Genomic DNA, 12,840 nt, shown 5'->3' with positions numbered 1-12,840 from the left:
TTTCCATTTTTTTCTGTCTTTGTCGTAAATTGTTACCTTACACAAATATCAAACTTTAAATAAAAGCTTTACACAGATTAAACCTAGCCATTACCAAGCACCTAGCTCCATTTTTTAGGGTTCTCTCTTTTAATGGCCATAGTAGGAATGCCTCGTAATTTTGACACTGGTCAGATGACATGGACAGCACCTGAGCTGGTACCCTTTCTCCAAACTTCCACATCACAATCAATGAAAGAAATTTCTGCCATGCAGATTTACCTATTTTTACACAGATTAATGTGCACCTTGCTGCATCTCTACACCAATTGTTTTGTTGGCCACCAGGATCAAATTCACTACCCCTAACTCTCCTGCCAGCAATGTGAGCAATGCCTTAACCAACTATGCTACTAGAGCCGCAGATTGAGGATTTTGTTAGTAGAATAAAAATATGCATGAAAAATTTACATCTATATACCCAATTTTAAATTTATGAAAAAATGTTTGATAAAATTTCCAGCATTTTGTGACTTAATTAGAGGATCGTAAAGACCCCACACTCCTCTTTGGTTACACCACTAACCAGGAGTCTATAATCTAAAAAATGTATAGTATTTTGTATTTCATAAATGTGTATTAAATACGTTAAATAAATCAAAAATTTAAGGTATTGAAATCGTGATTCCCAACTCTCATATTAAATATTATCTGATAATTTAAGCACGTTGAAGCATTTAATGTTTCTAAAAGTGACAGTTTATTTAATATTCAAGGGAGTGAGGCGGTTTTGAAATTTGAAACTTTTTCCCACCATTATATTTTATTTTATTTTTTATTCCATTATGCGCTTTTTCACAAAAAAGACACTTGATTTTAAACATAGAACACATTTCGCATGTTAAACTATCGTAAAAATATTGTAAAAGGAGTTTAAAGAAATAATATAAATAAACTAATTTTCCGGGAATTTTGCAGTTTTTAAGCATTATTTGAAATTTCCCGAATAAAAAAATTCTCTTTTATATATGGGATTCTTTACTATATCGAAAAACACATTAAATAAATAATATAATGTAAAATAAGCAAAAGAGGAAAAAAGACAAAAAATTTAAAAATTGACCACAACCGGGGATCGAACCCACGCCCCCTCGCTCCATGCGTAAGTCACTAGCACATGGTCTTAGCCGTTGAACCACGCTTATACGATAATCGAGCTACAGCATAGCTTCAAGTACCCTCTCCCGGTTTGCTAAACAAAAGACTTAAAGGGCCATTGCGGCCCCCCTAATTGGTCTATGAAAATTTGCTTCACTAGAGGAGTTCGGCTCATAGAGGCCAAATTTCGGACCGAGTTTGAAAATTATAGCTTAATATTAAAGGGAGGTAGGCGGGCTTGAAATTTGAACCTTTTTCCCACCATTTTATTTTATTTTTTATTCCATTATGCGCTCTTTCACAAAAAAGACACTTGATTTTCAACATAGAACACATTCTGCATGTTAAACTATCGTAAAAATATTGTAAAAGGAGTTTAAAGAAATAATATAATATAAATAAACTAATTTTCCGGGAATTTCCCAGTTTTAAAACATTATTTGAAATTTCCCGAATAAAAAAATTCTCTTTTATATAAGGGATTCTTTAATATATCGAAAAACACATTAAATAAATAATAGAATGTTAAATAAACAAAAGATGAAAAAAGAAAAAAAATTTAAAAATTGACCACAACCGGGGATCAAACCCACGTCCCCTCGCTGCAGGCGCATGTCACTAGCACATGGTCTTAGCCGTTGGACCACGCTTATACGATGATCGCGCTACAACATAGTTTCAAGTACCCTCTCCCGGTTTGCTAAACAAAAGACTTAAGGGGCCATTGCCGCCGACCTAATTGGTCTATAAAAATTTGCTTCACTAGAGGAGTTCGGCTCATAGAGGCCTAATTTCGGACCGAGTTTGAAAATTATAGCTTAATATTAAAGGAAAGTAAGCGGGCTTGAAATTTGATACTATTTCCCACCGATTTATTTTATTTTATTTTTTATTCCATTATGCGCTCTTTCACAAAAAAGAAACTTGATTTTCAACATAGAACACATTCTGCATGTTAAACTATCCTAAAAATATTGTAAAAGGAGTTTAAAGAAATAATATAATATAAATAAACTAATTTTCCGGGAATTTTCCAGTTTTTAAGCATTATTTGAAATTTCTCGAATAAAAAAATTCTCTTTTATATATGGGATTCTTTAATATATCGAAAAACACATTAAATAAATAATATAATGTAAAATAAGCAAAAGAGGAAAAAAGACAAAAAATTTAAAAATTGACCACAACCGGGGATCGAACCCACGCCCGCTCGTTCCATGCGTAAGTCACTAGCACATGGTCTTAGCCGTTGGACCACGCTTATACGATGATCGCGCTACAACATAGTTTCAAGTACCCTCTCCCGGTTTTCTAAACAAAAGACTTAAGGGGCCATTGCAGCCGACCTAATTGGTCTATAAAAATTTGCTTCACTAGAGGAGTTCGGCTCATAGAGGCCTAATTTCGGACCGAGTTTGAAAATTATAGCTTAATATTAAAGGAAAGTAAGCGGGCTTGAAATTTGATACTATTTCCCACCGATTTATTTTATTTTATTTTTTATTCCATTATGCGCTCTTTCACAAAAAAGAAACTTGATTTTCAACATAGAACACATTCTGCATGTTAAACTATCGTAAAAATATTGTAAAAGGAGTTTAAAGAAATAATATAATATAAATAAACTAATTTTCCGGGAATTTTCCAGTTTTTAAGCATTATTTGAAATTTCTCGAATAAAAAAATTCTCTTTTATATATGGGATTCTTTAATATATTGAAAAACACATTAAATAAATAATATAATGTAAAATAAGCAAAAGAGGAAAAAAGACAAAAAATTTAAAAATTGACCACAACCGGGGACCGAACCCACGCCCCCTCGCTTCATGCGTAAGTCACTAGCACATGGTCTTAGCCGTTGGACCACGCTTATACGATGATCGCGCTACAACATAGTTTCAAGTACCCTCTCCCGGTTTGCTAAACAAAAGACTTAAGGGGCCATTGCCGCCGACCTATTGGTCTATAAAAATTTGCTTCACTAGAGAAGTTCGGCTCATAGAGGCCTAATTTCGGACCGAGTTTGAAAATTATAGCTTAATATTAAAGGAAAGTAAGCGGGCTTGAAATTTGATACTATTTCCCACCGATTTATTTTATTTTATTTTTTATTCCATTATGCGCTCTTTCACAAAAAAGAAACTTGATTTTCAACATAGAACACATTCTGCATGTTAAACTATCGTAAAAATATTGTAAAAGGAGTTTAAAGAAATAATATAATATAAATAAACTAATTTTCCGGGAATTTTCCAGTTTTTAAGCATTATTTGAAATTTCTCGAATAAAAAAATTCTCTTTTATATATGGGATTCTTTAATATATCGAAAAACACATTAAATAAATAATATAATGTAAAATAAGCAAAAGAGGAAAAAAGACAAAAAATTTAAAAATTGACCACAACCGGGGATCGAACCCACGCCCCCTCGTTCCATGCGTAAGTCACTAGCACATGGTCTTAGCCGTTGGACCACGCTTATACGATGATCGCGCTACAACATAGTTTCAAGTACCCTCTCCCGGTTTGCTAAACAAAAGACTTAAGGGGCCATTGCCGCCGACCTAATTGGTCTATAAAAATTTGCTTCACTAGAGGAGTTCGGCTCATAGAGGCCTAATTTCGGACCGAGTTTGAAAATTATAGCTTAATATTAAAGGAAAGTAAGCCGGCTTGAAATTTGATACTATTTCCCACCGATTTATTTTATTTTATTTTTTATTCCATTATGCGCTCTTTCACAAAAAAGAAACTTGATTTTCAACATAGAACACATTCTGCATGTTAAACTATCGTAAAAATATTGTAAAAGGAGTTTAAAGAAATAATATAATATAAATAAACTAATTTTCCGGGAATTTTCCAGTTTTTAAGCATTATTTGAAATTTCTCGAATAAAAAAATTCTCTTTTATATATGGGATTCTTTAATATATCGAAAAACACATTAAATAAATAATATAATGTAAAATAAGCAAAAGAGGAAAAAAGACAAAAAATTTAAAAATTGACCACAACCGGGGATCGAACCCACGCCCCCTCGTTCCATGCGTAAGTCACTAGCACATGGTCTTAGCCGTTGGACCACGCTTATACGATGATCGCGCTACAACATAGTTTCAAGTAACCTCTCCCGGTTTGCTAAACAAAAGACTTAAGGGGCCATTGCCGCCGACCTATTGGTCTATAAAAATTTGCTTCACTAGAGGAGTTCGGCTCATAGAGGCCTAATTTCGGACCGTGTTTGAAAATTATAGCTTAATATTAAAGGAAAGTAAGCGGGCTTGAAATTTTGATACTATTTCCCACCGATTATATTTATTTTATTTTTTATTCCATTATGCGCTCTTTCACAAAAAAGAAACTTGATTTTCAACATAGAACACATTCTGCATGTTAAACTATCGTAAAAATATTGTAAAAGGAGTTTAAAGAAATAATATAATATGAATAAACTAATTTTCCGGGAATTTTCCAGTTTTTAAGCATTATTTGAAATTTCTCGAATAAAAAAATTCTCTTTTATATATGGGATTCTTTAATATATCGAAAAACACATTCAATAAATAATATAATGTAAAATAAGCAAAAGAGGAAAAAAGACAAAAAATTTAAAAATTGACCACAACCGGGGATCGAACCCACGCCCCCTCGTTCCATGCGTAAGTCACTAGCACATGGTCTTAGCCGTTGGACCACGCTTATACGACGATCGCGCTACAACATAGTTTCAAGTACCCTCTCCCGGTTTGCTAAACAAAAGACTTAAGGGGCCATTGCCGCCGACCTAATTGGTCTATAAAAATTTGCTTCACTAGAGGAGTTCGGCTCATAGAGGCCTAATTTCGGACCGAGTTTGAAAATTATAGCTTAATATTAAAGGAAAGTAAGCCGGCTTGAAATTTGATACTATTTCCCACCGATTTATTTTATTTTATTTTTTATTCCATTATGCGCTCTTTCACAAAAAAGAAACTTGATTTTCAACATAGAACACATTCTGCATGTTAAACTATCGTAAAAATATTGTAAAAGGAGTTTAAAGAAATAATATAATATAAATAAACTAATTTTCCGGGAATTTTCCAGTTTTTAAGCATTATTTGAAATTTCTCGAATAAAAAAATTCTCTTTTATATATGGGATTCTTTAATATATCGAAAAACACATTAAATAAATAATATAATGTAAAATAAGCAAAAGAGGAAAAAAGACAAAAAATTTAAAAATTGACCACAACCGGGGATCGAACCCACGCCCCCTCGTTCCATGCGTAAGTCACTAGCACATGGTCTTAGCCGTTGGACCACGCTTATACGATGATCGCGCTACAACATAGTTTCAAGTAACCTCTCCCGGTTTGCTAAACAAAAGACTTAAGGGGCCATTGCCGCCGACCTATTGGTCTATAAAAATTTGCTTCACTAGAGGAGTTCGGCTCATAGAGGCCTAATTTCGGACCGAGTTTGAAAATTATAGCTTAATATTAAAGGAAAGTAAGCGGGCTTGAAATTTTGATACTATTTCCCACCGATTATATTTATTTTATTTTTTATTCCATTATGCGCTCTTTCACAAAAAAGAAACTTGATTTTCAACATAGAACACATTCTGCATGTTAAACTATCGTAAAAATATTGTAAAAGGAGTTTAAAGAAATAATATAATATAAATAAACTAATTTTCCGGGAATTTTCCAGTTTTTAAGCATTATTTGAAATTTCTCGAATAAAAAAATTCTCTTTTATATATGGGATTCTTTAATATATCGAAAAACACATTCAATAAATAATATAATGTAAAATAAGCAAAAGAGGAAAAAAGACAAAAAATTTAAAAATTGACCACAACCGGGGATCGAACCCACGCCCCCTCGTTCCATGCGTAAGTCACTAGCACATGGTCTTAGCCGTTGGACCACGCTTATACGATGATCGCGCTACAACATAGTTTCAAGTACCCTCTCCCGGTTTGCTAAACAAAAGACTTAAGGGGCCATTGCCTAATTGGTCTATAAAAATTTGCTTCACTAGAGGAGTTCGGCTCATAGAGGCCTAATTTCGGACCGAGTTTGAAAATTATAGCTTAATATTAAAGGGAGGTAGGCGGGCTTGAAATTTAAACCTTTTTCCCACCATTTTATTTTATTTTATTTTTTATTACATTATGCGCTCTTTCACAAAAAAGACACTTGATTTTAAACATAGAACACATTTCGCATGTTAAACTATCTTAAAAATATTGTAAAGGGAGTTTAAAGAAATAATATATTATAAATATACTAATTTTCCGGGAATTTCCCAGTTTTTAAGCATTATTTGAAATTTCCCGAATAAAAAAATTCTCTTTTATATATGGGATTCTTTAATATATCGAAAAACACATTAAATAAATAATATAATGTAAAATAAGCAAAAGAGGAAAAAAGACAAAAAATTTAAAAATTGACCACAACCGGGGACCGAACCCACGCCCCCTCGCTTCATGCGTAAGTCACTAGCACATGGTCTTAGCCGTTGGACCACGCTTATACGATGATCGCGCTACAACATAGTTTCAAGTACCCTCTCCCGGTTTGCTAAACAAAAGACTTAAGGGGCCATTGCCGCCGACCTATTGGTCTATAAAAATTTGCTTCACTGGAGAAGTTCGGCTCATAGAGGCCTAATTTCGGACCGAGTTTGAAAATTATAGCTTAATATTAAAGGAAAGTAAGCGGGCTTGAAATTTTGATACTATTTCCCACCGATTATATTTATTTTATTTTTTATTCCATTATGCGCTCTTTCACAAAAAAGAAACTTGATTTTCAACATAGAACACATTCTGCATGTTAAACTATCGTAAAAATATTGTAAAAGGAGTTTAAAGAAATAATATAATATAAATAAACTAATTTTCCGGGAATTTTCCAGTTTTTAAGCATTATTTGAAATTTCTCGAATAAAAAAATTCTCTTTTATATATGGGATTCTTTAATATATCGAAAAACACATTCAATAAATAATATAATGTAAAATAAGCAAAAGAGGAAAAAAGACAAAAAATTTAAAAATTGACCACAACCGGGGATCGAACCCACGCCCCCTCGTTCCATGCGTAAGTCACTAGCACATGGTCTTAGCCGTTGGACCACGCTTATACGATGATCGCGCTACAACATAGTTTCAAGTACCCTCTCCCGGTTTGCTAAACAAAAGACTTAAGGGGCCATTGCCTAATTGGTCTATAAAAATTTGCTTCACTAGAGGAGTTCGGCTCATAGAGGCCTAATTTCGGACCGAGTTTGAAAATTATAGCTTAATATTAAAGGGAGGTAGGCGGGCTTGAAATTTAAACCTTTTTCCCACCATTTTATTTTATTTTATTTTTTATTACATTATGCGCTCTTTCACAAAAAAGACACTTGATTTTAAACATAGAACACATTTCGCATGTTAAACTATCTTAAAAATATTGTAAAAGGAGTTTAAAGAAATAATATAATATGAATAAACTAATTTTCCGGGAATTTTCCAGTTTTTAAGCATTATTTGAAATTTCTCGAATAAAAAAATTCTCTTTTATATATGGGATTCTTTAATATATCGAAAAACACATTCAATAAATAATATAATGTAAAATAAGCAAAAGAGGAAAAAAGACAAAAAATTTAAAAATTGACCACAACCGGGGATCGAACCCACGCCCCCTCGTTCCATGCGTAAGTCACTAGCACATGGTCTTAGCCGTTGGACCACGCTTATACGATGATCGCGCTACAACATAGTTTCAAGTACCCTCTCCCGGTTTGCTAAACAAAAGACTTAAGGGGCCATTGCCGCCGACCTAATTGGTCTATAAAAATTTGCTTCACTAGAGGAGTTCGGCTCATAGAGGCCTAATTTCGGACCGAGTTTGAAAATTATAGCTTAATATTAAAGGAAAGTAAGCCGGCTTGAAATTTGATACTATTTCCCACCGATTTATTTTATTTTATTTTTTATTCCATTATGCGCTCTTTCACAAAAAAGAAACTTGATTTTCAACATAGAACACATTCTGCATGTTAAACTATCGTAAAAATATTGTAAAAGGAGTTTAAAGAAATAATATAATATAAATAAACTAATTTTCCGGGAATTTTCCAGTTTTTAAGCATTATTTGAAATTTCTCGAATAAAAAAATTCTCTTTTATATATGGGATTCTTTAATATATCGAAAAACACATTAAATAAATAATATAATGTAAAATAAGCAAAAGAGGAAAAAAGACAAAAAATTTAAAAATTGACCACAACCGGGGATCGAACCCACGCCCCCTCGTTCCATGCGTAAGTCACTAGCACATGGTCTTAGCCGTTGGACCACGCTTATACGATGATCGCGCTACAACATAGTTTCAAGTAACCTCTCCCGGTTTGCTAAACAAAAGACTTAAGGGGCCATTGCCGCCGACCTATTGGTCTATAAAAATTTGCTTCACTAGAGGAGTTCGGCTCATAGAGGCCTAATTTCGGACCGAGTTTGAAAATTATAGCTTAATATTAAAGGAAAGTAAGCGGGCTTGAAATTTTGATACTATTTCCCACCGATTATATTTATTTTATTTTTTATTCCATTATGCGCTCTTTCACAAAAAAGAAACTTGATTTTCAACATAGAACACATTCTGCATGTTAAACTATCGTAAAAATATTGTAAAAGGAGTTTAAAGAAATAATATAATATAAATAAACTAATTTTCCGGGAATTTTCCAGTTTTTAAGCATTATTTGAAATTTCTCGAATAAAAAAATTCTCTTTTATATATGGGATTCTTTAATATATCGAAAAACACATTCAATAAATAATATAATGTAAAATAAGCAAAAGAGGAAAAAAGACAAAAAATTTAAAAATTGACCACAACCGGGGATCGAACCCACGCCCCCTCGTTCCATGCGTAAGTCACTAGCACATGGTCTTAGCCGTTGGACCACGCTTATACGATGATCGCGCTACAACATAGTTTCAAGTACCCTCTCCCGGTTTGCTAAACAAAAGACTTAAGGGGCCATTGCCTAATTGGTCTATAAAAATTTGCTTCACTAGAGGAGTTCGGCTCATAGAGGCCTAATTTCGGACCGAGTTTGAAAATTATAGCTTAATATTAAAGGGAGGTAGGCGGGCTTGAAATTTAAACCTTTTTCCCACCATTTTATTTTATTTTATTTTTTATTACATTATGCGCTCTTTCACAAAAAAGACACTTGATTTTAAACATAGAACACATTCTGCATGTTAAACTATCGTAAAAATATTGTAAAAGGAGTTTAAAGAAATAATATAATATGAATAAACTAATTTTCCGGGAATTTTCCAGTTTTTAAGCATTATTTGAAATTTCTCGAATAAAAAAATTCTCTTTTATATATGGGATTCTTTAATATATCGAAAAACACATTCAATAAATAATATAATGTAAAATAAGCAAAAGAGGAAAAAAGACAAAAAATTTAAAAATTGACCACAACCGGGGATCGAACCCACGCCCCCTCGTTCCATGCGTAAGTCACTAGCACATGGTCTTAGCCGTTGGACCACGCTTATACGATGATCGCGCTACAACATAGTTTCAAGTACCCTCTCCCGGTTTGCTAAACAAAAGACTTAAGGGGCCATTGCCGCCGACCTATTGGTCTATAAAAATTTGCTTCACTGGAGAAGTTCGGCTCATAGAGGCCTAATTTCGGACCGAGTTTGAAAATTATAGCTTAATATTAAAGGAAAGTAAGCGGGCTTGAAATTTGATACTATTTCCCACCGATTTATTTTATTTTATTTTTTATTCCATTATGCGCTCTTTCACAAAAAAGAAACTTGATTTTCAACATAGAACACATTCTGCATGTTAAACTATCGTAAAAATATTGTAAAAGGAGTTTAAGGAAATAATATAATATAAATAAACTAATTTTCCGGGAATTTTCCAGTTTTTAAGCATTATTTGAAATTACCCGAATAAAAAAATTCTCTTTTATAGATGGGATTCTTTAATATATCGAAAAACACATTAAATAAATAATATAATGTAAAATAATCAAAAGAAGAAAAAAATAAAAAAAATTAAAAATTGACCACAGCTGTGGTTCGAACCCACGCCCCCTCGCTCCATGCGTAAGTCACTAGCACACGGTCTTTGCCGTTGGACCACGCTTATACGAGTATCGCGCTACAACATAGCTTCAAATACCCTCTCCCGGTTTGCTAAACAACAGACTTAAGGGGCCATTGCGAGCCCCCTAATTAGTCTATAAAAATTTGCTTTGGTTAAAGGGTTCGCTCATAGAGGCCTAATTTCGGCCCGAGTTTGAAAATTGTACCTTAATATTGAAGGAAGTAGGCGGGCTTGAAATTCGAACCTTTTTCCCACCATTTTATTTTATTTCATTTTTTATTCCATTATGTGTTCTTTCACAAAAATCACACATGATTTTATACATAAAACACATTTCGGCTGTTAAACTATCGTGAAAATATTGTAAAAGGAGTTTAAAATATAATATAATATAAATAAACTAATTTTCCAGGATTTTTCCATTTTTTAAGCGCTGGTTTAAATACTAAATAAAAATTATTTACAGCTTACAATAAAAAAATAATTCAGCTAATCAGCGACTTTTAGCAAAAATTGCCGATTTCAATTGTTTGCGATCACCAAACTATTTTTATTTTGACGTACCATTGTTTTGCTGTTTTATATTTTGCTTTAATTTATAGACACGTAAACTTCATTTTAGAAAAATAATCTTCAATTGTCTGCCTTCAAAATTTTATAGAATGTTTATCTTGAATCGTGCAGTTCAATAGATTCTTTACTTTTGGTAGGACTAATTACTCAAAATATTATGTAAACTTCAGTAATTTAATTTCAAAATATTTTGTAAGGGATCTGGAGAATTTGGCGGGCCTTTGGCCTGAATTTGTCTTGATCGGTCCCTGGTTCGAACCCGTGCCCCGTGCTTTGAAGTTTGAACCTTTTTCCCGCCATTTTGTTTTATTTTATTTTTTATTCCATTATGTGTTCTTTCACAAAAATCACACATGATTTTATACATAAAACACATTTCGCATGTTAAACTATCGTGAAAATATTGTGAAAGGAGTTTAAAAAAATAATATAATATAAATAAACTATTTTTAAGGGATTTTCCCAGTTTTTAGGCATTATTTAAATTTCCCGAATAAAAAATTTCTTTTTTGTACATAGGATCCTTTAATATATCGAAAAACACATTAAATAAATAATATAATTATATTATTGTAACGTAAAATGTAAAACATTAATGTAAAATAAACCTCGCGGCTCTATGTTATGCAATGGATGAGTGAAGTCTTCAATAATATGTCATGCTAATTTTATCTCAAGAGCCTCTTGAAACAGTAACCAATGTAAAATTTTAATTTCAGTTATTTTTCGTTCTTAAGCTTTTTTAATTATAGAGCACCATTCGACAGCATTTTACTTTTCCAAAAAGGCTGGAAATAAACACATCACTTCATTAAGCTACGAGAAATAGCGCTTAATAACTCAGAATTTCTGCTGATTTTTTCCCAGAGACGTTAAAACAATGAAACGTTTTATAATTTTAACTACCTAATTGTGTACAGTACATTTTTCTACTCTGATTTTTAAAATCTACTTTAAACATTTAACTTTCTGTTTAAACTAACTAAAATGAGAATGATAAGGAAAATTTCTTTGAACGTAAATTACTAAAGAGCAAAGATATCTATAAAAAAATCTAAAAGCAAGAATATTAACCAAGACTAAATTTTAAAAATTCGGACTGCAGAACTGTATTTATCTAATTTTTCTAGAAGAAATAGTAAATTTAAAATTCTGCGCTTTTTATTTCTAAAAGTACTTCGAAAAATAATTCCGAATAAAGAACTAGTTTGTAGTACAAACACTAGTTTGTTTATTAAAACTAAATAAAAGAATGGACATCTATGTTTGACGTAATTGTTTAAAATTTTATTGAGACAAACTTAATAATTAGAAAATTCCTGTCAGTTTCAATCCATCGAAGGATGTCGGACATTTCGTATATTTATATTTATTTTGGGTCCTTAAACATTTCTGTCACTGATTTTAGATAATAGTGTGGGATTAAGCTATTTTCTTTAGAAAATAAGGCGAAATTTTAATTGATTTGATTTGTTCATTTACGTCGCACTAGAGCTGCACAATGAGCTATTGGCGACGGTCTGGGAAACATCCCTGAGGATGATCCGAAGACATGCGTCGCAATTTTGATCCTCCGCAGATGGGATGGCACCCCCGCTTCGGTAGCCCGACTATCTGCACGCAAAGTCGAGCACTTTACGGTAGAACAGTTTAACGAGGACCAATACCGCGCACCCTCGGTCCCTACGCAGACTGATCCAAGTGGTCACCCACCCGCACACTGACCGCAACCAGTGATGCTTGACTTCGGTGATCTGCTGGGAGCCGTGTCTTAACGATCAGTCCACGGCGGGACTCGAAATTTCAAAAAACAGACATTTTTTTTTAATTGCTCAGTTGAAAACTTTGTCATTTTAAGGAGCTAATTTTGTCCATTTGAGTAATTTTTAAGTCATTTTACATCATGTGATATTTTTATAACTGATTTCGTAAATATTCATGTGTTAATAATTAGGTTTATTAGTTAATTTTTTCAAATTTAAAAATGA

The sequence above is a fragment of the Parasteatoda tepidariorum genome, chromosome 6, assembly GCF_982258835.1.
Source record: "Parasteatoda tepidariorum strain Cologne lab strain chromosome 6, Ptep-v5.0, whole genome shotgun sequence".
Taxonomy (NCBI): domain Eukaryota; kingdom Metazoa; phylum Arthropoda; class Arachnida; order Araneae; family Theridiidae; genus Parasteatoda; species Parasteatoda tepidariorum.
Note: the sequence above shows the minus strand (reverse complement) of the source record.